Here is a 6,315-nt window from a genome sequence, read left to right on the forward strand (position 1 = left end):
ACTAATGCTGTATTCGAACATTACGGTTTTCTGTTCCTCCTCATCCGAATTAACTTACATTTTTCTACTTTTAGAGTCAACTACCATTCATCACACCAGCTACAGATTTTGTCTAAGTCATCTTATATCTTCCTGCACTCGCTCAACGGCGACAAAAATCCGTGCACCACAGCATCATAACAAACAGCCACATCGATGCTCACCTTCTCCGCCAGAGCATTCATGTTTATAGAATATAACAACTTCATATCATACCTACCTGACTCCTGACAATACCCTTGTCTCCAATGAACAGATTCAGGCACAAAGAAGAGGCAAACAAATACGACCATCACTCACCGCGAGGACGAATACCGCCTGGTGACACTGCGGGCACATGACGCCGTAAGGTCCATATACGCACATCGAAAAACTCGGTTCCCAGAGTTCCGGAACCTGTACAGAAAATTGGAATAGAGATCAACATAAACATCATTTCCACCCTTTTTATTCCTCATGAAAACCACAAATAGTACGTTGTGCCACCGTAGAGCGAGACCTTCAGAATGATGGTCCAGGTTGCTGTACACACCAACACATCTAATAATCAGTAGCACGTCCTTTTGTGTTGATGCATGCCTGTAGTCGTCGTGGCATACTATCCGCAAGTTCTTCAAGGCAGTGTTGATCCTCAACGGCGATTCGGCGTAGACCCCTCAGAGTAGTTGGTGGGTCACGTCTTCTATAAACAGCCCTTTTCAATCCACCCCATACATGTTCAATAGGGATCATGTCTGGAGAACATGCTGGTCACTCTAGTGGAGCGATGTCTTTATGCTGAAGGAAGTAATTCACGAAATTTGCACGGTGGGAGCACGAATTATAGCCAATATATTGTCGATGTGGTTGCTCTATTGGTCGGAGGAAGGCACTGAGGTATCGTACAGCTGTTACGGCGCCTTCCATAACCACCAGCGGCGTACGCCGACCCCACATAATGCCACCCCAAAACAGCTGGGAACCTCATCCTTGCTGCACTTGCTGGACAATGTGTCTAAGGCGTTAGCCTGACAGGGTTGCCTCCAAACACATCTCCCGACAGTTGTTTGGTTGAAGACATATGCGACACTCATCGGTGAAGAGAACGTGATACCAATGCTGAGCGGTCCATTCTGCATGTCGTTGGACCTATGTGTACTGCGCTGCCTAGTATCGTGGTTACAAAGATGGACCTGGCCATGGACGTCGGGAGTGAAGTTGCGCATCATGCAGCCTATTGTGCACAGTTTGAGTCGTAACACGATGTCCTGTGGCTGCATGAAAAGCATCCGGCCGATGTGGCCGTGCGGTTCTAGGCGCTTCAGTCTGGAACCGCGTGACCGCTATGGTCGCAGGTTCGAATCCTGCCTCGGGCATGGATGTGTGTGATGTCCTTAGGTTAGTTAGGTTTAAGTAGTTCTAAGTTCTAGGGGACTGATGACCACAGAGGTTAAGTCCCATAGTGCTCAGAGCCATTTGAACCATTTTTTTGCACGAAAAGTGTTATTCAACACGGTGGCGTTGCTGTCATGCCTCCGAGGCATAATCCGTAGGTAGCGGTCATCCAGTGCAGTAGTAGTCCTTGGGCGGCCTGAGCGAGGCATGTCATCGACTGTTCCTGTCTCTCTGCATCTCCTCCACCTCCTCCATGTCCGAACAACATCGCTTTGGTTCACTCCGAGACGTCTGAACACAACCCTTGTTGAGAGCCCTTCCTGGCACGAAGTAACAATGCGGACGCGATCGAACCGCGGTATTGACCGTCTAAGCATGGTTGAACTACAGATAACATGAGCCGTATACCTCCTTCCTGGTGGAATGACTGGAACTGATCGGTTGTGGGCCTCCGTCTAAAAGGCGGTGCTCATGCATGGTTGTTTGCATGTTTCGGTGGGTTTATTGACATCTGTGAATAGTCAAAGGGACAGCATCTGTGATACAATATCCATAGTCAATGTCTGTCTTCAGGAGTTCTGGAAACCGGGGTGATGCAAAACTTTTTTGATGTGTGTATTATAAGACAAGCAGAGATCAATAAGTAATAATTATGGTGACGAAATGAGCCGCACATATTGAGAACACTGACAATAAGATGCAGCAGGATTATAGGAGATGCGTTAAGGCATCAGGGAATGATCTTCATGGAACTAAAGAGAACTGTAGAGGGAAAAGACTTCAGAGGAAGACAGGGATTGGAATACTTCTGACAGGTAACTGAGGACGTAGTGTGCAAGTGCCACTCTCAGATTAAGAACTGATGGGGGGTCTGCATGAAACCAGGCAGAAGATCGGTAATTCAAAAAATAAAGTCATTTTCATAAAAGACACATTGTTATGGTCCAACGCCTGCAAACAAGCGTGTAGTAAATGGTGAAGCTGGTCGGTTGTTAGCGTGCTACCGTCCTTAGCAACTGTGGAAAGTGGTTGAAGGACGGTGGCGCAACGGGATGACGACTAGGTGTTAAACGTTCACACCTCATCACAGAAAATGGAGGTCGGAGGTTGCCCTTTCTGGGAAGCAGGCTAGGCGACGATCTGTGACAGATCTGTCTACAGAGTACAATGCTGGTGGAGGCGAAAGTGTTTTGGAGCGCACCGTTCAGTTCACATAGTTCAACATGAGGCTGCGCAGGAGACGACTTACACACGTTCCAGTGTTGAACCAACGACATCGTCAGTTACGGTTCATCGAGATTGGACCATGGATTAATGGAATCATGTCGCCTGGCTGGTTCCGGCAATATAATGCAATATGGGAAATTCTCCCGGTTTTCATGCTCCTTTGGTAATAATCGTAGGCCCATGACAACTGTAGACTGTTAGTGTTGGAGTCTTCAATCCAAGTATCAACTGATCACTTCTTTTAGCTGTATTGTTCAATAAATTTATTTTTCCTCAATTAGATTCAATATCTAATTAATTATTCGACGTATCCATCTAATCTTCAGTTTATATTCTGTTCTTTTCTGAACTGTTTATCGTTCACACTTCACTTCCGTACAGGGCCACATTGTAACAGTTAAACAGTGTGGACAGAAAGTTGGAAAGTGTGCGTCTCACGGGAAGCGTGCCAGAGCTAAATAAATGTCGTGTGACTAGGACCTCCTGTCGGGTAAACAATTTTCCGGGTGCAAGTCTTTCGATTTGACGCCACTGCGGCGACTTGCGCGTCGATGAGGTTGAAATGATGATAATTATGACAACACAACACACAATCCCTGAGCGGAGAAAATCTCCTACCCAACCGGGAATCGAATCCGGGCACTGGTTGCTGTAGATTTCGATCATTCTTACGATCGAGTGGATCATGCGTATCTCGCGGCGGTGATGAACAGGATGGGTGTCTCGCCATTATTCACCACTGCAGTGATGCGGCTGTTGCACGGCGCCAGACCAGCGATGGTGATCAACGGAGGGAGAACTGAGTATATTAAGACCTTAAGATCAGTCAGACAGTGTTGCCTCTTATCGATCCTCCTATATGCGGTCACCTCAGAACCGTGCCTCGCAGACCTTCGCCGCCGTCTTACCGGTATCTCCCTGGGCATCCACCATTAAATCGCAGAGCATACGCGGATGAGATTGTTTTCCTCGTCCGGAATGATGGGGAGACTCAATCAGCACTGGATTGGCTACAGACTATGAGATGGCAGCTGGCAGCGATGTCAACTTCCGAAAATCACAATTCGTGCATGTGGGGCGTGGACTAGAACCAGGAACGGAAGGACCCTTACCTGTGGTGCAAATTCTCCGCTGTTTGGATATCACCTTTCATAAGGAGACGGAGGGAACGGCTGCGGACAACTACCGACGGCTGTTACTCAGAGTCCGCACGTCAGTCAGACTGAACGCCCTACAGTCTATGGATATGCTGCAGAGCGTGTTACTCGTCAACCTTTATCTCGCGCCCATGATGTGCCACCTGACACCTACCCTTTACGCGCACGATGGCTGTGAGGATTCAGGCAGCTTTTGGGTACTATGTAAGCCTGGGACAGCTCTTTAAGGTAGACTACAACACGCTTACCCTCCCAGAGCGAGAAGGGGGCATTGGTTTAGTGAACGTGCACGAGAAGGCGCGTGCCATGTATATTAATGCAAGGCTAAAACGGTGGTGCAACAGGAATCACTCGCTTACGGGGACGATATTCGAAGAACTAGTACCAACATTTCATCTTCCCCCCAGCCTGTGTTGGCCACATATCGCCCCCGTCAACGTGTGTGCGCACGTACATCGTTGAACACAGTTACGGTCGAGAGCGTTTACCGACATCCTGACAGTCGACGGCCGGCCGAAGTGGCCGTGCGGTTAAAGACGCTGCAGTCTGGAACCGCAAGACCGCTACGGTCGCAGGTTCGAATCCTGCCTCGGGCATGGATGTTTGTGATGTCCTTAGGTTCGTTAGGTTTAACTAGTTCTAAGTTCTAGGGGACTAATGACCTCAGCAGTTGAGTCCCATAGTGCTTAGTGCCATTTGAACCATTTGACAGTCGACATCGAAGGACGTGTACCATCTGCTTCTTCGACAGATCCCCCGAACAGGTGGAACGGAAACGCCCAGCCGTTAATTGGCACGTGGTGTGGTGGACGGTACACCACCCCCACCTACCTACAACAGACAGGTCAGCATGGTACATTGTAGTGAAGCGAAAATAACCTACGAATGATGAAAAGTACGCAATAGATTTGGCGGATTCTCCTATGTGTGAGCAATGCGGCGTGCTGGATACGGACGACCACCGGCTGGTCTGCGGCCAGGCAATGGCTGTCTGCACTCTAGCAAGGAAGATAATATCGTCCATGCCGCGCACTGTCTATACACCAATAGCTTCCGACATAGTATTTTTTCCAGAGGAAAAATATTTTCCGCGTCATAAGACGAACGCAGTGTCGTGGATCACAGGTATGACGGTCCATTACATACTTCTGAACGTACTTGATTACTGGCAATACTTGCAAGATGGACACACAAAACTGTTACGGATACGAAAGTACAAGGACTGGTATGCCAATTTCCTAGTAAAGGTTTTTGCAGACCTGCCATATACTTGCGGTGCGCCGGGTTCGCAAAGATGAGCGGCGGTGCTGTCGTTGTGAAACCGACCAAGTAAAGTGATCAGCTAAGGACAACTACCCGAGTATGCGACCTAGGAAGAACTAACACTTGCACAGTTATCAATGGAATGTTACTTCGAATTTGGTTTTAATATCTATAAATACTTTTTTAAGGGTACCGGATGTGGCCCCACTTTGACTTTGTTGTTATTTCATGCTGCATGGTAGGACGGCAGCGAGGTTCCTTCCAGGACAGTTATAAGTGTAAGGACGTACTATGGTTTTGTGAATAATAAAGATTTCTCCTTATCCTAACTTCCTTAAAAAAAAAGAAAGTACAAGCTGCTTTCGTTCGCCTTTTGGAAAAAAAGATGGTGGAGCAACTACCCGCAAAAAAAGAAAAAGAAGATGGCGCATACGACTGCAGTGAAAAACGTAATTAAAAAAAATCAATAATAAAAAATTTAAAAAAGTCGGATAGAGCGTCTTCCATGTAAACAGGAGGTCTCGGGTTCGAGTCTTGTTCGGGGCACACATTGTTCAACTGTCCCCGTTGATATTTATCATTCCTGTAACCAGATAAAGATCTGGATTGCATGATAATTTCATTCTTCGGGAGCTGCAAGATCACCAATGGTATCTGTACAGATACCAGCTTCATATAACAATGGTCTAATCCATGCCATGCAGAATCGCTTCCTTGTTGCATTTCAGAAGTGGATAATTAGCTACTAAGCACGTCTAGTTTAATAAGGCTCGCACAGGTTGTCAGCCATGGCCTTATAGCAGGAGTCATCTCAGCATCTGCCTTAAGTCATTTAGGAAAATCAAGGACAACGTAACTGAGGAATTGGAGATTCTCCATAATATAAGATCAGTCTGTTTAAAGCAGCGCAGCCTCATACAGTTTGACTGTAGTGTACAATAGTACCTCACTTAGAGAATTTTGCAAAGAAGTTATTTTACTACGTAAAGAGCTAATGCTACACTGTTCAATGATTTGACGATACCAATAACTCGTTGTTTATTGCCTTTTGTCTGTGTTTAACGCAGAATTGCGTGCTAAGAGTAATCTCCATCCTACGTATCAGTACTCCCTGACGCTGGTGGATCGATCTCTCCCAGCACGCAGTACCACTTCAGTAACGACCTACCGACCGACCATGGAGGGTGTGGCCTGCTGCGCAGTTTGGCGTGGTACTGCCTGTCTGTGACTGGGAACATCAAGCCGAGCCTGAGAC

This window comes from Schistocerca piceifrons, chromosome 5, assembly GCF_021461385.2.
Source record: "Schistocerca piceifrons isolate TAMUIC-IGC-003096 chromosome 5, iqSchPice1.1, whole genome shotgun sequence".
Taxonomy (NCBI): domain Eukaryota; kingdom Metazoa; phylum Arthropoda; class Insecta; order Orthoptera; family Acrididae; genus Schistocerca; species Schistocerca piceifrons.